Raw genomic sequence first — 20,526 nt, forward strand, 5'->3', positions numbered from 1 at the left:
CACGGTTTTCCTTGGTCTTTGTCTATTTGAGGGACGCTTTCCCCTTTGTTGGGCTTACCTAGCCTTCTGAGCTGCCTTGTTGAGTATGACGAAGCCCTGAGAAGGCATTTTTATTGCATAATTATGTTATCCTGGTGGCTGGATAAATGACCTGCAAATGTGGGTGACTCAATAGCTCTGAGGGTGTTCAGTATCCAAGACAAGTGGGAAGGAAATGTTCAGGCAGGCGTCAGAGGATCTGTTCTCTGCTACACACTGGGGCCCTGGTTTGCTAACAGTCTTCACACTCGATCCAAAATGGGATAATGAAGTCTCACGGATTCGGCTTCAGCTGAGAGCTGCCTCCAGCACAGTCTTGTGTGAGTCACAGTTTATATGTTTGGTGCAAAGGGCGGGCATCAGTTGATCTTATTTGTGGTGGTGCTTATGGTGGCTTTTCCGTAAGGAATTTAGACTTTATTAGCTTTGGCAAGGGAATCCTGAGTGATAAATTGGAAGAATGTTTCAGGAAATTCTGGAACCTGCAGTGAATCTGGAATCTGTATGAAATTGAGATTTGGATTCTCACGATTTCCTAATGCTACCCCGAAACCCAGTAGTTGACATAGTCGTAGAGCTTCAGTTGTGCTGCACCAGTTCCCCAATTTGAAAGGAACACGTTGCTTTCATCTAGAATGTTCTGAGCTCTGAGTGCTGCCGGCGGAGTGACCAGCTCTCTGCATCAGAGGGGAAGCCAGGGCTGCGTTCACGGCGTCGCGGCAGCTGGGAGCTGACCCCGGACCTCAGACACGTGTGATGTTGACCATTTTCTGTAAACTCCAAGGGTGTAGTGGTCTCCTTGGTGTTTTACAGTCTTCTGAAGCTTTTGATGTGTCTGCACTTTATAGATTTTTCAGAAGTAGACGGCCTTTTCCCATACCCTTGGGCTGAGTTTCATCAGAGGCTGGTGTGTGGGAAGCACCACACCCACATTCTGACAGGGAAGACTCTGGTGCCCAACTGAGGTCAGAGTGGAAATTTGTTTTTCCTTCCCTCCAGTCTGGTCCAGCTGCTCCCTGCTTGGCCAGAAGAAAATCATGCTTATCCAAGTCGTAGGCAAACCCCTAAATCAAACATTTGTCTTTTTTCTTTAATATGCCCATTTAGTTTATATGGGATAATAGATAGAGAAATGTCTTTTAGGGAAAAATTAATTTCTTTAATTACAGAGAACTTTGGATAAAAACTGCAATCAGGAGTCTATTTTGTAATAAGATCTAGTTAAATACCACAGTGGAAAGCTCCTTATATTTGATCTTATACTTGGGCCTGGTGTGTGTGGCCGCACGCTCGTACTCATGACGCCACGCTCAGCTGTGAACTACAGGCACGGTACATACTTTGTTGTTGCTTTTTTGAAAGTCTTATTGCTTGGCCTCTCCAACTCAAATGTTGAATTACGTTGATTCTGTTCAGAATGTTCATCCCTCCGTCTAGGGTCCAGTCGTCCATCTCAGAGGAGGAGACCTGAGGATGAGATAGAGGCCAGAGGGCTGTGGGGTGAGGACAGGTATGGGGTGGGGGCCAGAGGGGCATGGGGCCAAGGGTGGGGCAGGGGCCTGAGGGGTGCAGGGCTGAGGCCGGCGCAGTGGGAGAAGGGGTGTTGGGCTGTGAGCCAAGCTGCATGGTGGCCTCTATGAATTGGGAGACTCCAGGCAGGAACACAACCTACTGACCCGTTGACTTCAGCCCTGGGACTCCTGACTTCCTGGGCTGAGAGGAGGTTTGCATTTGTGGTAATTTGTTGCAGCAGCAATAGGAAGTTAATGCATTGTATCTGTTCTTCACCTCCAAACCTTTGAAAGGTAACCCTGTTGTATCGGCCTTTTGTGTGCCATAAATTCTAATGAGATGGTTTGTAGCAAATAATGGACACAAACGATGGCAGAACAAAAAGTTGAACAGAAGCAGTGTCTTCTGTGGTTCTGTAGTTTGGGTCTGTGAAGTTAGATTTCGGTCAGAGAGTGTGTGGTCTTGTTCAGTGTATACCTGGAGTACTTGTTCAGAGCTCCTGGGGGAGTGGTCTTTAACACTGTTAGCATTAAAACTCCAAGCACATCAGGGCCAGAGTTCCTGAGTCAGTGTTAGGCGACCTTTGAAGAAGAGTGGGCATGTAGAATCTGCCCACTTTACTAGTATGAAGCAGCAAAACCTTTTTTTTTTTTTTTTTTTTTTTTTGAGATGGAGTCTCGTTTTGTCACCCAGACTGGAGTACAGTGGTGCGGCCTTAGCTCACTGCAACCTCCGCCACCTGTGCTCAAGTGATTCTCCTGCTTCAGCCTCCAAATTGCATGATTTATTTTCCTGTTTTATATACTTAGTATATGCAAACTCTGTAAACTTTATTAATACAAATGACATGCCAGAACTTATGAGAATCCAGCATTTTCCCATGCAAATTAGTAGTGATGTGGAATTCCTGGGCTGGTTTGGTTTATAAGAAATAGGGGTGGATTCTTTGCCTAATTTCTGTGGAACTAACAGTTGTTAATCACCCAGCACTCTTACCTCCCCCAACAGCTCAGGTGAGGGTGGTGTTACCCCCGCTGTCATGATGAAAGGCAGGAGACTGAGGCTTAGGTAAGCAGGTGACACATTACTGTCCAGCCCCACCCACCCCGTAGTTTCCTGCCATGGCTCAGCTATCTTCCCGCAAGAAAGGATAGACACCCTGATGCTGGGTAGAATTCCTTGTGAACCCCTTTGCATCCTCCAGGGAGTTCTTGTTTCACAGTGGTGGCTCATGGGAAGGCCTCTGGCCCACTGAGAAAGTGACTCATGTTGTGACATTACTGTCTCTCTGTCCGGTTGCTGTCGATTGGGTGATTTGTAAAGAGACATTTATTGCTCACAGCTCTGGAGGCTGAAAAGTCCAAGGTCAAGGCAGTCCAAGGTCAAGGCACCTGCACATCTGGTGTCCCGGGGCCTGTGGCTTACAGACGGCAGCATCTCACCGGGTCTTGTGTGGCAGCAGACGTCTCGTCGGGACTCACATGGTGGAGGAGCAGGAGGGCTCCTCCAGACCTCCAACAAGGATACCAACCCCAGTCCTGAGAGCAGGACCTCCCAAAGTCCCCATCTCTTAATGTATCCCACCGGAGATGGTTTCAGCATGAGGTTTTGGGGACATTCAGGCCAGAGCCATTGCTCTGCTGTGGTGTTAGGGCTACATGGCATCATTACTGCAGCAGAGCCACAGCTTCTCATCTGTATTTGCTGCAGGAGGAAGACGCAGGTGCCTGTGCAAGTTGTAGTTCGGTGCAAGAAGTGGAGACCCTCTGGGAAATCTTAGCAGGAGGAACTTGAGGCATTGAGAACTGACACCTTAGGACTGTAGTTTTCTTCAGACTGTAAAAACCTTGGTGTGTGACAATACTGAACATTTCCTGAGCCCTGTGATCCTGTAAAACAGTGGTGGTTAAGACATTCCCCCTCCCCACAACTGCGCCCGCACTTTTACTGCAAGAAGCCCCTTCCCATGTGGTTTAGGCTGACTTGCAGATGATCATTTACCGAGAACAAGGCCAGACACAGGCCTTCAAACCCCCGTTCTGTGCCTTATAAGTGATTAGCTAAACTGCCTGTTCCCACTGATCAATCACCTCCCACCTTGAAATGGTTCTTTGTGGTGCAGTTGTGCCTAGGGGGGTGGACTTGTCTTTGACTGTTGCCTTCCACAGAGGACGGTTAGGGTGGGCAGGAAAGAATTCTCTGCTACAGGTCTGCATTCCAGGCTGTTTCCAGAAGTGGGAATTCTTGCGCCCTGGAGTCTGGGAATGGATTTCTAGTGTCCCAGCTTCAGGTGGAGTTGAAATTGAGTGAGACAACCCACCACACCCATCTGGAGCCAGGAACTAGAGCCATTTTTAAAGTGGCAGTTTCTCCATAAGATTACCCAAAAAATGCACTCAGTAGGTTTCTTTCTTATATGCATTTGGCCATCTAAAATGGGAATGGTGGTTTTTTGAAGCATAGATGTAGTTTTAAATTTTGAGTATTGTAAACCTTAATGTAGCTTCTTAAAATGTTTGCCTGATTATCTGGAGATTTACTAAACCTTTGGAGTAGCAATAATGAGTTGATCTATATGACTTTGCTTACTATGATGCAATGAAAGTACTCTAATTAAAACCTCTGCAGTTGGGTCAGCAGACGATTGGCCAAAACAAATTCTGCTTTTTGGGTTTCTTTAACCAAACGAGGGAGTAGAGTGTAGACTGAAGTGGCAAATTCATTTCAGAGCACGCCAGAGCCCTCAGTGATTGAGCAGCCTTCTCAGGTGAACGTGTAACGTGCCGTGAGTCTTGGCAAGCCTGGCTACTGATGTGTGCACGTGACACCACAGAGCCACACCTAGGAAGATGTGGTTTCTGTAACAAGCTTTGGAAAACCCAAGTTCAACTTAATTATCCAACTTTGTTACAGAAAAAGCTTAGACCAGATAGCCAAAGACCTGATTGTTTCATGGTTGAGACATGGTTATAAAATTGCCCTTACTTGGTGCCAATCAATGTTGGTCCACAGTGATACTCCTCCAACCTCACTGAATAGTTTGGAGACTGATATGAGACTGTGAAAATCTCCTTAAGATGAAAAGGGCTCTGGGGCACCCGGGAATATCCGCACACCCGTGGCCATTCCCCTATAAGGTGGAAAGGACGGCTGGGTCACGTGGGAGCATCCGCACACCCGTGGCCGTCCTCTTTAAGATGGAAAGGGCTGCTGGGGTGCCCCGCAATATCTGCATACCCGCGGCCATTGTTCCTGTCCCCCTTTCTGCTCAGTCACCTCTGTGTTCCTGCTCATGAATAGCTTGTCCCCTGGGCTGGTGAGGAAGGAGTGGGAGGTTGTTCTGAGGCTCTGTCACTGTCTGCCATGTCATGAGCTGGGCAAGGCAGTGGCAGTGACCCTGGAGGAGTCTGGTCAGTGAGAGCTCCGGCAGGAAGTGCCGAGGCTTGAGGTGGCTCTGCCAGTCGTAACCAAATGTCTTTCCTCTTATTTCCATGATTCCTTCTAGTTCTGCACCTTGCACTGCACTGTCTCTGTGTGTCTATAAATACACATGAGTTATGATACAGTGTCTCTTTCCCCTCTGTCTGGAGCAGGGCCCGGAGAGTGAAGTGCAAGAGCCCCTTACTGTTGGATGCCCACCAGCACGAGGCACTGCCTGCCCTGCTAACGAATGCCTACAGCGAGTCCTGGAAGCCCTCTTCTGAGCACCTGGCCTGTTGATGGTGTACACAGGAGACAGATGAGCTCCCCTTGCCCCACCCTGAGCAGAGACTGGGCAGGCGGTGGCAGCACTGTCCGCCATGGTGCATCCTTGGTGCATGGAGGAAAGTGTGTTCACCCTTAAAACACAGCCCATCCTCTCAAAGGCAGGGTGACAACCACATTTACATCTGGAATCTTAAAAAAGGGCCCGTCTCCCTGAGAGAAGAATGTGGATGCGTGTGTGTACCTCCTTTTTTTTTTTTTTTTTTTTTTTTTTGAGACAGTTTCCCTCTGTCACCCAGGCTGGAGTGCGGTGGTACGATCTCAGCTCACTGCAAGCTCTGCCTCCCGGGTTCATGCCATTCTCCAGCCTCAGCCTCCCAAGTAGCTGGGACTACAGGCACCTGCCACCACGCCTGGCTAATTGTATTTTTAGTAGAGACGGGGTTTCACCGTGTTAGCCAGGATGGTCTCGGTTTCCTGACCTCGTGATCTGCCCACCTCGGCCTCCCAAAGTGCTGGGATTATAGGTGTGAGCCACCGCACCGGGCCGTATGTGTGAACCTCTTTACAAGTCTTGCCTGACCTTTGCATTTAAAAATTATTGAAAAACTTAAGGATGTAACTGACAAGAAATTTATAGGTTTCTCCAAGTAACAATTTGGAAAAGTTAAGTGAACCCATAATGTGTTTTATTTCTGTGAATCCCACACTTGGATTTTTAAATGTGGGCAAAACATCTGTATGTTCTTCAGCCTGATTTCCGTGAAATCGTGAATGAAACGTGCTGAAGTTGCCGTGCGGATTTTGTTATGTGGCGGTGACATATGGGGGCTGGTCATTAAACAACTGGAGGGATCCTCGTCCTTTCTGTGCTCCTGTTGGACACTAGGCACGTGCTTGGGTGTTTTCTGTGTGTGTGAACAAGATGAGGACAGAATTTCCAGATTCACACGGTGGTATCTTCTCCCTTTTCTGTTAAAACATGTCTTCTGCTGCTTCTACATAGACAAAATGTTTCTTTCTCTTGCCTGTCTACATAAACGCTGTTTAACAAAAACTGTATTGTAGACATGTGAAGCTGAATTCCACATGATAAAGCAGATAGAGATGACTGAGTATACTGTTTTGTGGGAGGAAGGTTTAAAATGATTTTTAGCTTTTTCCCTGAAACAGGGAATAATTTTAACTTTTTCCCTGAGATAGGAAATAATAAAATGGGAAAATAATTAAATTTTCCCATTTAATTGTTAGATTATATTTAATATTTAGATTATTCATATATTGCAAGGGAAAAAGGAACTCGATCACCCCATGTACCCAAATGAAAATTTAAAGGGTATGGGTGAATTCATTTGAACTCCTTTAATTTGTTTTTATTTGTTTGTTTTTGACAGTCTCACTCTGTTTCTCAGGTTGGGTGCAGTAGTACAATGACAGCTCACTGCACCCTCAACCTTCTAGGCTCAAGTGATTCTCCTGCCTCAGCCTCCCCAACTGCTGGGATTTACAGGCGTTAACCACCACACACAGCTTATCATCTCTTGGAGACTAGCTTTGAGTTTGGGCATTCACTGAACTATATTTTGGTTAATTCTCAAAGTTTGTCACTGTTTATCTTTAATTTGATAAAAATCTACATGTATTGTGAAATGCATTACATTTCCTTAGCATTTATGGATTCCCTGTTAGTGGGGCAGAGACATAGAAGGGCAGAAGGCGTTCGGGCATCATCAGGGTTGCAGTTGAGTGCTTGCCCCGAACACACTGGGGCTCTGGGCTCTGTGGCCCTACGGGGGTCCTCTGTCCACTGAGGGGCCGGGTTACCTGGAAGGTCCCTCCAGCCTCTGCCATTTTGCCCTTTTCAGGTTAACATCTCATCGTTGTCCTGGACAGCACTGCCATTCATTCACTGACCCACGAGTGCACAGCTGGTCAGTGGCCAGTGCTGCTTCCTGCAGCTGGGAGGTGGTGATGTGATAACACTTCCGTGGAACTTGGTTCTTGGTGTGTATTAAGGGTTCAGTTGTATGTTTCTTTTTAATCTGCACCTCTGAATTGGTCTTTTGATTGCAAAGAGATTGCTTACTGGATTTGTTTCTGACTATTTCGTGGATAACACGAGAACCTTGTTTATCTGCGTGTTCATTTAATGTGTTTTTGCCAGGCATTTAAATGGGTGTGTTAGCCCTTAGCCCACTTTCTGTGGGTGGTGGAGTCATTGAAATCATTTATGTGAAGTTTCTCTTCTATTAAGGCCGGAGGACGTGGGGTGGTGTCTCCCTAAACTAGGGGGAAATGACTTGTTCTGTCCTCCTCCCTGGGAACGCTGGTGTTTCCAGGTCTCTGAACTTGGCTCCCACACTGGGAGAGTGGCTGTGGCTTCTGGAGCCCGTTTTGTGTGGGACTGACTCCTTCACTTGCTTTATTCCCCACCGTCTTTGCTGCTTTATGATGCAGGGATGAGGAAGTTGGGCCCGGGGGCCTTGTCTGTGCCTGAAGGGCCCGATGCAGAAACACCTCGTGGGAAGGATGTTCCTTGAGGGCAACTTTTCGAGTCTTTTCCTACTTTTAACTGAGAAGTAGCTATTCACATGGTTCTTTTCTGCTAGTGTGTTTCAAAATAATTGGTGTAGAGTTACGAAGATGTCCGAAACACCCATGATCCACTCCGGGCCAGTGCCAGACATTGAGCTCAGATGCATTCAGACCACATTCAGATGCCAAAGATTCTTGCTTGGTTATTCTCAAACTTATGAGAATCTAAAACGCGAGCCACGGTATGGATTTTCTCTTGAGCCCCCATGACTTTGCCTTGTATTTTGGGCATGAATGACTTCATCAAGGGGAGAGAATTTGAGGAAGGAGCCTCTGAGGCTAGGAGGGGGTGGGAAGGGGTGGTGGGAAGAGGAGGGAAAAGGAGCTGTAGAGGGAAGAGCCAGGCTGGGGCTGCGGCATCTCCTCATGTTGCTCCCCCATCCCTGGCGCGAGGCCCCAGGGACTGACTGATTTTCCCACAGGAAACGTGTTTGATTGCGTGTCTGTTTTGTGGGCTGGCCATTTGGATTGAGGGAATGTCCGTGTTGTGATTCCTTATTGATTCGAAGGTTGAAAAGGTTTGTGCTCAGTACACGGGTCTCTTGGTGCGATGAGAAATGTGATCGCAGCCGCCTTCAGGGTGGGGAGAGCCCTTGAGGCCCTCAGTGGTGGCCGGGGTCGGCCTTCGTTTCCCTGGGTGAGCTGCCCTCAGGGTGGGAAGGGAGGTCCTCGGTGGTGGCCGCTGTTGGCCTTTGCCTCCGTGGGTGAGTATTGCTCCATCCCCGGCTCTCCGACTCCTTGCCTGGCATCTTCTTCGTTGGAGGCCGTGATCCATCAACCTTGTCCACGCGTGTCCTGTAGACTAGTGCTGACTGTAGGTTCAGGAGTGGTCAGAGGAGGCCCTCGTGATGCGAAGCTAAACGTTTAATGATGGCGCTGCTGAGTGCATTAGCCGCGTCAGCCCAAGTGTCTGGGTAGGAGGGAACCGCGGGGTGGAGGGAAGACTGGACAGATGCGTGCTTTCCTCGGCCCCTGGGAGCACGGCCAGGTCCGTGCTCAGACCTCCTGGTTTCTCCCATATTTCCATAAATAGCAAGGGAAGGACTCGGGGCACCCAGGGACCTCAGGGGGTGTAAGCTCTGTCCTCGCGTGGCCCCAGCTGTGGCCAGTGATGTTATTCTCTTTAACCTCAGGCTTATTTTGTATAAAAACACAAAGGGACACAAGTAGTTCAAGGGCCTCTAAAGACTTATGTAGTTGTTAATAGGCCTACTTTTATGCTTTCTTATGTATTAAGAGCAAATCATGAAACAAACTCATTTCTGTTTGAAGAAATCTCGACGATTCTCATTTTTGTGGCAAGCAACATTGATTCTTTGCTTAGTGAGCGTTAGTGCCCTCCTGCCCAGTGCTGCTGCCTGGCGTGTCCTCGCACACAACTCTGTCCATTGGTCTCCATTCACCTTTCCGCCTAGAATTGAAGGAGGGGCGCTAGGATCTTAGGGTTAGAAAGAAACTCTGAAGACCACTTTTAGGGGTGGCTTCTGGTCAGGGCTCTCCAGAGAGACAGCCAGCCGGGTGTGCATGTGTCTCCAGCGGGAGGGCTGTTGCAGGGGCTACAGAGTCCAAGAAGCCCCAGGACCCACAGCCTACAAGCTAGAATCCTGGGAGAGTGTGGCTTGAAGACTTGAGAAGCGGAGGGTGCAGATCCCACCCGGGTCTGCGGAGCTGAGACCCAGGAGCACGGGCTGCAGAAGACAAATGTCACTGGCCCGTCAGCCAGACAGGTGGAGTGAACCCAGTTTTCCCCACCTTGCTGTTTCACTCGGGCCCTGGGTGGATAGGGTGGTGCCCCCCACACCGGCGAGGATGGGTCTCCAACTCAGTCCAGAGGCAAACATGCATCTCACAGAAATAATGCAGAACCAGCCATCTGGGCACCCTGGGCACGCTCAGTTTGATGCACAAAACCAACGCCGCGCGTGGCCCTGACGTCTGCGTGTTCGCATCACTCCACGCACATTGCTCGGTCATCGCCTCGGTGAGTTTGTAAGCTCGTTGTGTGGTTCTGGGGCTCTTTGTCCCGGTGGTGGTGGTGGTGGTGATGACAGGCTCCCCACTACCCCAGCTCAGGTATGGAAGGTGATGGCATCAACGGCTCCTTGTTTCTCAGACACTTGAGCGGGTGCTCTGTGCAGCCAGTTCCACCTGCAGCAGCATCTGTTCCCTATGCCGATTCCATTCGGAGTGTGCGCCTCCCTTCTGTTGAGGGTGCAGCCTTCTTTCAGGGAAGAACTGTGTCCTGTTCGCCTATATCTCCTGTGGTGTATCTCATGGTTGAATAAGTAGCTATAGTAAACCTCGGTGGCTGAATGATAGGTTCATTAGAAGGAAAACTTTATAATTTTTTTTTTCTTTTTGGGATGGAGTTTCACACTCAATGCCTAGGCTGAAGTGCAATGACATGATCTTGGCTGATTGCAAACTCTCCCTCCCAGGTTGAAGTGATTCTCCTCCCTCAGCCTCCCAAGTAACTGGGGCTATAGGCGTCTGCCACCATGCCTGGCTAATTTTCGTATTTTTGTTAGAGACGGGGTTTCACCATGTTGGCCAGGTTGGTCTTAAACTCTCGACCTCAGGTGATGCACCCACCTCGGCCACCCAAAGTGCTGGGATTACGGCCATGAGCCACCACACCCAAGAACTTAATACCTTTTTTTTTTTTTTTTTTTTTATCATAATGGGCTTGTTAAATGCTTATGTAAATGTTTATTTTTAAAAATATTATCTGTGACCTTTCAGCTTTTCATAGCACTTCTCGTGTGAATATTTAAAAAAGGCCCTTTACTCGTGGAGGAGAAGCGGTTATCCCTTTCAGCAGAGGGAGATGGAGGAACACGCCCTGGTGGGTCTGAGCACAGGTAGTCACCCCAGCCTTGGTGCTTGCTTAGGTCTGTTCTCTGTTCACCGTAGCACAACCACTCTCATTGTCAGCTTAAAAATAAGCTTTTTCCTCTTTCTAATCAGAACAGTTAGTTTGTTAACCATCACGTTAAGGTATCAAGAATGATAGCTTTCAGGCCTCAGATATGACACAAGTAATAAATGCAGCTGACCCTGAACAACATGGGTTTTGAGCTTCGAAGGATCACTTATGTTAATTATTTTCCAACCAATCCTTACTGAAAAAACCTGGCTTTGTGGAGGGCTGATGTTTCCTACATGCGGTTCCATAGGGTGGTCGCCGAGTCCTGTGGATACGTAGATTTGGGTAAACTCGGGGGGTGTTCTGGAATCCATGTCCCTGTGTATACAGAGGGACAACTGCAGCTTTTTAAAAGTTTGTGTCCTGCCTTGTCCTAAAAAGGCTCCAAGGTGGATGCAAAATTATTTCATCCTTTTGGTTTTGTTGGTGGGATACTGATGTTTATTCTTCAGTGTCTAAAATCCTGAGTGAACAGAGTTAGTGCTTCAGGAACAAAGCCAGTCTGGAAACACATATTGAGATATCCACCTTTTTGTCATGGTTTCACAAAAGGCCATGATCATATTTTATTCAGTTGAACTGTAGGAAACTGCCAGTATTTGCTGTTTTTGGCCTACAAAATGGCAAGTTTGTACGATATTAAAAACCAAGGCTTCCTGGATGGGGAAAATAGGAATCGGTGAGAACCTGAAGTTGTCTGTCATGGCCTCTGAGTCACAGGTAAATAAACCTGTGTGAGGGGAAGTTGGCTGTACAGTATTTTCCTTCTGTTTTGAGACTGTCAGAAAAAGGAAAGTTCCATTGCATTGGGTCCCTTTTCCTCACCTTTGCTGCATAGGGGACTTGCCGTTATACCTCTTGGTTCCAGTGCCCAAGAGGCTGATGCCACATAGAAGACCTGCAGGTCGGTGGATGTGAAACAGGCATCGGACACGCTGTGCACCTTGGGATGCATCTGAGAAGTGCGTGCTGGCGGCAGATCTGAGGTGAGGGCGTGTTCCATCTCCTCTCCCTTCTCTGGCTTTGCAGGCCTTTGAAGTTGGTCCTGGAAAGTGAAATTAGTTAATGCTGATTTAAGCTCCAGGTCAAAGTCAGGGGGCCGAAGAGACCCGCCCTTCCCTAGGGGTGTGAAGCATTGGGCCCTCCCATCAGGAGGCAGCAGGGACTCGAGAAAGCCCCACATGCCCTCCAGTTCCCTTATGTTGACATTTTTTGTACTCGGCCATGCCGGGTCATTTTGGGAGGTAAATGGGGCGTTCACATGGGGGTGTGCAGTATTCTTAGGTGTCAGGTGTGAGAGTTGAATTTGTAGAAGCTGTGTGGATAGGAAAGGGCCTGGCAGGGAGTGCTGTTTACAGGGAGCAGATTTAACGTGAGGTCTGTGCTCTGCCTGGGTCCGTGTCTGACCGGTGTCTCCCAGTCTGCAACAGGACGTTCACGTGACTCGGCGCCATCGTCCCACTCTGTGTAGACGTCTGAGGATCTGTGCGCAGCTGCTCTGTGAGAATGAGTTGTGATAATTAACTGAGAAACAGTGAACAAACCCTGAATTGGTTAGCACTGGTTCCACGGCCACTTCTGCCGTGGTTGGAGTCATTCATAATAAAGTGTGCTGGACTCCTATGCAGAGCTCTGAATTTCAGAGGCCCTTTAACTTGGCAGCTAACCAGCCGCTTCCTTCAGAAGACATTTGAGTCCCCTTTACCTACCAGGGTGACTCTGGGAGTTTGAAGATGAGTGAGACAAGCCCTCCGTGTCTTGTGGATTTTGCTGTCCAGAGGGGAGACAGATGTGGATGGTGAAGGAGGCCCTATCAGAGGTCAGCACATGTCAGTTTTGTTTCTTCAGCACTTGCTATGTTCAGGTGGTGCCCCGGGCCATGTGCAGAGCATCTGGGGACCCTGCCTATGGCATCCCAGACACAGCATCTGTGCCATCTTCGTACTTGGCCTGAGTTTTGGGGAAGTACAGAGGATGGCTTCTGCCTTTGCTGAAGAGAGTTGGAAGTCAGGGCAGCCCTCCACAAGGAGATGATCGCCAGCTGATTCCTCAAGAAAGAGAGGTGGTCCCCACATGGGCAGAGCAGGGCAGCATGCACAGACCTGGGTGTGGGGTCTGGGGCATGTGCATCTGAGTGGGGTCTGCTGGGAGACAGCAGGGGTGAGGTGTGAAGGCAGTTGGAATTGACAGGATAAATTATCACTAAGGCGATGGTGGGAAAACATAAAATTGGGACTCTCTGGGGTAAACGTGGACTTAGGGTGACCCTGGGCGTGGGTGTTTTCAGGTTCTGAAGGCAGAGATTTAAGAAATTGGGGCAGAGCTGAGCCCCAGATGAGGATGAAGACCATCCTTGGGATGTTAAATGAGACAGGGGTGGAAATCCAGTGAATATCCTGGGGTCAGTCCAGCAGGAAGGCAGAAGAGGAGACCGGTGTCTTCAAAGGCCCCTTGGGCCTGCCTCTCAAAGTGCTGGGATTACAGGCATGAGCCACTGCTCCCTGCTGATACTTTTAAAATTTCTAAGCTACTCTCTCTCATACTCACTCCCGTATTTTTTTTTAGACCAGGTTTATGGCTATATTTTTTCCAAGGGAATCAAAAAGTTACCTGTTTGAAGTACAAATAACACCGTGTTTAAAAACCAAAAATGCTAATTTGCACAGAAGTTTCCAAATACCCAGTTGGTTTGAGCCTTGCATTGCAGTGTCACTACCTGCTCTTAAATTTCTACACGATGTATAGATAGCGAGGCAGGGGGACGGCTCGTACATCTTCAGGTTTCGATTCTACTAACTTAGGCTATATTTTCATTTATTTTGGCACACCTGTGGGTGTGGCAAGCAATGCCAGGGTATTTATTTTGAAGCTTGTCCAACAACAGTTGGGAAGATTTTCACATTTTTAGAATTTTCATAGTAATAGTTACAATTTACAAAGAATTTAAAATTGTGTAGTCATTATTTTGCTTTTTTTCTAGATGTGCCGCAAAACAGGGTTGCTGACTATCATTCTACATCACAGGATTCAGAACAGTACCCTTTTGGAGCAGATGCCTGTAATCGAGGAATTCCGCCTAGTCAGTTCACTTTAAACGTGTTTAAAAGGTTTTCTTTATCCTAGTTGGCACCTGTGGCTATAGTTTGTTTTCACTGCTGAGGAATATTCCATGATGGAAACCGTAATTCATCTGTTTTTCATATCGGTGGACATTTGGATTGTTTTTGGAGGGTGTGTATGTCTATTCAGCCTTCATTTTTTCAGGATTTTTTGTAGAAGATAATGTAACAGTGTAACATCCTCTGGTACCGAGCCAACACGAACCCCGATTACAGCCACACAGACTCACACACAGACTCTCAGGCCTTGTTACCAACGCACAGAACCATTTTCTTAAGTTGAAACACAATAGTAGAACCTGAAGCCATGTGAACGGGTCCTCTGATCTTACACTTGGAATTCACTTTTTATTACTATGTCTGCTAATTAGGAAGCATATCAATTATACAGAAAACTGAGAATGTAAAATTACACGTTTATAACAGAAAAAACCTTATTTAATACCCCAGAACATATGGCTATGTTTTTCACTCATGCCCCGCCACTGTTTTCTTGGCTTGAAAGGGGAAATGACACTTGAAGGTGGTTTTCTAGCGACTGTTAGGCTAGCATAGTTCTTCAGAGACAGAGGATGTAAAGCACATGGAGAATTTCTGTCTGTGGAATGTGATTTCCTGGTCACCTCATTCAGGCTGCTGCCGCCTTCCCCTCTGGCCGCCTGCACTGTGGGACGTCTGAGGAGGTCCCTGTTTCATCCTCTGGAAATTCTGAAAAGGAAGGAGAGGAGGGTGTGCAGGGTGTGGTGCATTTGTGTTGGTCCTTCGAGCTTTTATTTGGAGTCTCGGCTGCCTTGTTGCTTCCTGCCTTTATGTCCCTAGCTCGTGGCTTCGTCCTTGTGTCTAACTCACAAGCAGACAGATGGAAAGGGAAGTTGTATTCAGCCAACAGCTTGATGTTATTCTCAAGGCTCAAGTCAACTAGGTATTTGGAGACTTCTGTGCAAATTGGCATTTTTGGTTTTTAAACATGGTGTCTTATTTGTACTTGAAATGGGTAACTGGTTCTCTGGGAAAAAATATAGCCATAAAGCTGGTTCTTTAAAAAAAAAAAAAAAAAAAAAAAAAGGGAGTGGGTGTGAGAGAGTGGCTTAGAAATTACACCAGTAATGGTTGGGCCTGGTGGCTTACGCCTGTAACTCCAGCACTTTGAGAGGAGGAGGCAGGTGGATCCCCTGAGGTTACGAGTTCCAGACCAGCCTGGTCAACATGGTGAAACCCCGTCTGTACTGAAAATATGAAAATTAGCCGGGCATGGTGACAGGCACCTTGTAATCCCAGCTACTTGGGAGGCTGAGGCAGGAGAATCACTTGTACCCGGGAGGCAGAGGTTGCAGTGAGCCGAGATGGCGCCACTGCACTGCATCCTGGGAGACAGAGCAGAAACTCCATCTCAAAATAGAGGGGGGGGGGAACACCCCAGTAATGGAAACCTGGTTGCATCATTTGTGATGGAGATGGCGGATTATTTCCTTTTTAGTGGCAGGATGAATTGGATATGTTTGCAGTATTGATCTTGACAAGGGAAATGGTGAGAACCAAACGTGCCGCCCAGCTTGGGCCTTGCCATTGGCAGAAGACCCTGGCGGGCAACAGACTGGAGACTCGGAGACCGAGGGGAGAATTCTCACGCCTTGACGCTGGTGCAGTGTGTGCTTCTGGACTCCTGCTGGAGGGAGCGGCCCCTTTGCCTTGCAGGCTTTGGTGCTGTGGAGATCTTGGGACGTGCCCCTCTTGGCACACCTGTGGGTGTGGTGAGCAGTGCCAGGGCTGAGGCACAGGTGCTGAGCCCGGAATGTGGGACGGCAGAGGCTGCACACGCCGGCAGGTGTCTGCTCCAGCAGCCGGGGGTTTCCGCAAGGGGGCGGGGGTTGGTTTTCCTCCTTGAATTTGGGTGGGGAGGGTGTCCTGGGGTGCTGTGTCTGCACTTGTGTTGCTCTGAGGTCAAGTTGTGGCCCCGAGTCCCTGTCTCTCTGCCAAAGTGAGGGTTTGCCCATTTTTAGGTCAGATTTCTCTTGGGTCCGGGTCTCTAGGAGTGGGGCGCATTCCAAGGGGGCGTGAGCACGGTGGACGCGCGTGGGCCTCTTCCTCTCCCCTCAGCTCCTGGGCTGTGTGTGAAGAGCTGCCCAGCAGAATCACCCTCCTGCCTGGTGTTTCATTCACCAGAAATCGTTCTCACTGTGGACTCTTGAGTCAAATGTAATCCAGGAATGGAACGTGCTGTTGCTGGATGCCTCACACAGCATCAGGAGCTTAGTTGGGGATTATATGATCTTACCCCACACCTTAAAAGTAAAGACTATGGTTGTCAAGCCTCTGAGCCCAAGCCAAGCCATCGCATCCCCTGTGACTTGCACGTATATACGCCCAGATGGCCTGAAGTAACTGAAGAATCACAAAAGTGCAAATGCCCTGCCTGGACTTAACTGATAACATTCTACCAGAAATAAGTGAAAATGGACGGTCCTTGCCTTAAGCAATGTTTTTTTGTGTGTCTGTGTGAAATTCCTTTTCCTGGCTCATCCTGGCTCAAAAAGCTCCTCCACTGAGCACCTTGTGACCCCCCACTGCTGCCCACCAGAGCACAAGCCCCCTTTGACGATAATATTCCTTTACCTATCCAAATCCCATAAGACAGCCCCACACTTACCTCCCTTCGCTGACTCTTTTCAGACTCAGCCCGCCTGCACCCAGGTGAAATAAACAGACATGTGCTCACAAAGCCTGTTTGGTGGTCTCTTTACACGGGCGTGCATGACAATAGTTAAGGGGATACTGAAGTCTTTGGCAGCTCCAAGAGCTTTTTCAGTTTGTGTCAGGACATTTTAGGCAGAAGGAAAAGCTTGCTAAGAGAATCTTACAGAAATGTTTGGTGCAGTGCCATTAACTCGTGGAATAAATGTGTAACTTTCCGTGGAGGCCCTCTGGAAAGAGATGCACTTTGAGTGCACCCTGGCCTGCTCGCTACAAGAATCGGCCATGTCACCCGCTTTCCGTGGGTCTGCAGGTGTGCGTGGTCCATTGCCCTGCACTGTGGCCATGGAAGGGAAGATGATCTGGAATGCTGGTGACAGTTATCAGTGCGTGTTGATGTGCTGCTTTCTACAGGGGAGAACATTTCTGTTTAATAAACGTCTCATCACGATGATGACTGCAAGATATTTGAGTCTCATTCAATAGTGCTTCTGGGTTCCTTCTGTTTTTAATCTGCTTTCTAGCACTAGGCAAGTGAAGACATGGAAAGTAAAAACCCATTGTACTTGTAGAGACATGGTGTTGTGTAGGAGCAGACTGTAGCCTCTGGCTGTTTAAAGATTGTAGTAAACCTCTTACCTGGCATGGTCAGGGTGTAAATTATCTTGTTTAATTGAAATGTGTATGAGTCAAAGCTGGCGCCTGCATTGTTGATGAAATACCAGATTTTAAGGGAACATGTCAATGTGCCATAAGATACCAACAAAGTTCCTCACTGAGGTTTGGCGCGGGTTCGGAAGAGCTGGGCCTTAGGTCACCAGGGTCGTCTCTGGGCCTTAGGTCACCAGGGTCGTCTCTGGGAGCAGATGCTCATTGTGGGCATTAGTCCCTTAGCCTTTCCAGAGCCGAGGAACAGCTCTCTGTGATGGTTTTTGGAACCTGTATTTTCAGTCAGTTTGTCCCACTTGACTCGAAGTTGCTGCGCAATTTCAGACCTTTGCCTCCACCGTGCGCTCGTTTTCTTGTCCCCTGATAACTGCCTCGGTTGCCCTGGCCTGACATTTGAGCCTCGTCGTTCAAGGACACAGGCTCCGTGGTGGGGCCAAGGCCGCGACTCTGGCTTGCACAGTTCCTTGCCTCTCACCATGGCTTACCACATCACTCCCGGGATCTCCCGTTTAGAGGAAGAGTGTCCCTTTCCTGCAGGCCCTGTGTGGTGTGGAAACCACCCCTACCTACCTTTCTCCTGTTTGAACTGTACCGTGAAGCTATTTCTGTTCTAGTCAACCGTCAGAATTTAAGGAACAGTGATTTATGTAACTTATCACAAGCTTCTCAGCAGTTCTTTATGAATTTCATTCTGTTGTGAAATTATTGCAGTTTTCATGGCTATGCTGGTCTCACGTTGTGGCCCTTGAAATGAATTCCCTTTCCCGTTGTGTGTTAAGGTTGTGCCTGGGAGCTATTGCGGCCTCACCTCTGCTTAGGGCAGTGGCTTTGCTCTCCTGACAACAGGAAGAATCTTATTTAGAGCATTTCTAATGTGGTTTTTGCTTCCAGACAGAATTACTTTTTTCACAGAGACAGCCACTAAAGTCACAAATTATGCTCAGGATGGACACACGTGTCAGCTGACAGAGTGGAGTCCAGAACAGATCCAAAGACGCAAAAGCAGTTCAGTGGAATTTGAGTCTTTTCAACAAATGGTGCTGGAATTATGGGACAGCCGTATGCAAAAGAGTGAAAACAGGGAGAAATTCCTGTATGAAAATTAAGGTGGACCGTAGCCCTGAATGTAAAATACCAAACGACAAAAGAAAGGGAAATTGTGGAGACTGAGGGTGAGAGCTCTTAGCCATACCATGATCCATAATCAAGGAAGAAAACAAGTAGGTAAGACTCATCAAAATTAAACTTCTAATATAAAAGACACCCCTAGGGAATTGAAGAGACACATTTTTGATAGACGGGGAGAAGATTTCTGTGAACCATGCAGCCGGCAAATGACTCATATCCAGAATGCACAGGACTCCCACGGCTCATGACAGAGAACAAACCACCTGACTTAAAAGCGGAAGAGACATGAACAGATGCTTCGCTGAGAAGGACGGGAGGATGGCCCGAAAGCATCTGAAATGACCTTCAACATGACTGGTTGCACCGAGATGTGCACTGAAGCCGCAGTGAATTTGTTCACACCCCTGTGGAGCGCCTGACTAAGGTCTTCCGACAGCCCCAGGTGCTGGTGAGGACAGGCAGTCGGGACTCCTGTGCAATGCTGGGGTTCAGCATGGTGCAGACAGCTTGGCAGTTCCTTACAAAACTGAACTCACACAAACGTGGGGCCTGGTGACCCCAATCCTGGGTATTTACCCTAGAGAAATAGAAGCTGATGTTTAAGAAGAACTGTGCCCAGATGTTAATAGCGCTGTCTATAGTTGCCCAAAACAGGTTACAATGTGCCACAGCCATACGTGGAATAATATATACCCAGCAGCCCCGAGGCCTGGCTGTTCATCACAGGACACCCCGGGTGCACCTCCAAGCATGATGCCCAGGAAATCCTGATTTTGCGAGTGTTTTGCGACAACACTCGCAAAAGACAGACCCGGGGGATGGGAGAACACAGAGAGGGTGGTTGCTGGGAATGGGAGGGTATGCTTATGAGACCCCGTGAGTGGGTTTGGGTCTGTTGGACTGTTCTGCTTGTGTGATGATGATTATGGGAATATTTGTGCCGAAATTCACAGAACTGAACACTGTCCACTTTACAGTAATTTTTAAAAGGTGGTAATATGCTTATTTTCGGTACTGTTTTTAATGGAAGATGGAGTTTTGCAGATGATTTGTCAGGGCAAGCCTGTCTCAAGAGTTTGTAGACGATTCGTCAGGGGCCTGTCTCAGGGCCCTTGGGTTGGGTTGGGTTGGGTTGGGTTGGGTTGGGTTGGGTTGGATTGGGTTGGAAAAGCCTTCCCTGTTGCGGGCAGTAGTATGGGGTATGGAAAGGATATTGCCAAGGAAACACGTAGAATCCTTTGAGGAAACGTGTATTTCTAACTTGCTATAAGATAGAATTGGAAATTGTAATGGTTTTGTTTTCTAGAGTCTTGGTGGAATAGGGAAGACAGTGTAATAAAAGCTAATTTTGAAATGAAGAATTTTAAAGATTTTCAATAGCAATAGCTCTAGGAAGTCACCCTGGAAATGTTTTTAAAGAAGTTCAAAAGCAATAGCTCTAGGAAGAGTCACCGTGGAGTTGCTTCTTGAGTATTGGTTTCCTAGCTGTATCTTCCGACTTTCATTTTTAAGTTTTGCTGTGAGTTGAGGATGTGTGGGAATAGCCATCCCCAGGTGTTGGGTAGAAGTGGCCCTGCAGGGGGTGTGCATGTGCCCCGAGGCCTGAGGCACTGTTTCAACCTAGTTTGCAACATGGGGACTCTTGTCAGTGGCTGGAGTAAGAGTACTAGCCTGGCAGGCTGGGGGAGCCCCGGGGTGGTCTGGGCACTGTCCTCCCTGCCTGCAGGATGGCAGCTGGAGGAGCTTGAAGGCTACCTGCCTCGTGGCTGTCAGCGCAGCAGCCCCTCCTGGCCCTGGAGCAATCTTTGGGTTCATAAGTCTCTGCGCCGGGACTTGCCTCCTGGGACCTCCGCCACTGTCCTGAGGGCCCTGGTGCCACTTTCCCGGTGGGACCCAAGCCTCAGGCAGCTGCGACCCCAGATTCGGTTGCTTTCCCTGCCGTCTCATTGCAGCACGAGTGCTCACCTCACTCAATGTAGAGCCTTAGGTTCCTTCAAGATCCCCAGAGATGGAATCTCCCAATTTAACAAGATAGTTGGTGACAAGATTTGAGCGACACTGATTTAACTCAGCTTCCAGAGTTTAAGTTCCCAAGACACAGTCCTGCTCCTTCCCTGGCCTCATCCTGTGTGGCTGTTGTGG

At 48.3% G+C, this 20,526-nt stretch overlaps 1 protein-coding gene across 4 annotated transcripts in view; it reads left to right on the forward strand.

Moving 5' to 3' along the window:
- LOC140708570 (uncharacterized) overlaps positions 1 to 20,526 on the forward strand; it is an 84,820-nt gene that overhangs the window by 52,684 nt on the left and 11,610 nt on the right. Inside the window, exon 5 of one of the 4 annotated variants that reach the window (XR_012093321.1) lies at positions 11,646 to 17,403. The exons of the other annotated variants lie outside the window; for them this stretch is intronic. The gene's annotated coding sequence lies outside the window, so the exon portion shown is untranslated. Of the gene's footprint in view, positions 1 to 11,645; positions 17,404 to 20,526 lie in introns of those variants that run through there. 4 annotated transcript variants of the gene reach the window in all.

Source organism: Chlorocebus sabaeus, chromosome 7 (assembly GCF_047675955.1).
Source record: "Chlorocebus sabaeus isolate Y175 chromosome 7, mChlSab1.0.hap1, whole genome shotgun sequence".
In the NCBI taxonomy this organism is placed as follows: domain Eukaryota; kingdom Metazoa; phylum Chordata; class Mammalia; order Primates; family Cercopithecidae; genus Chlorocebus; species Chlorocebus sabaeus.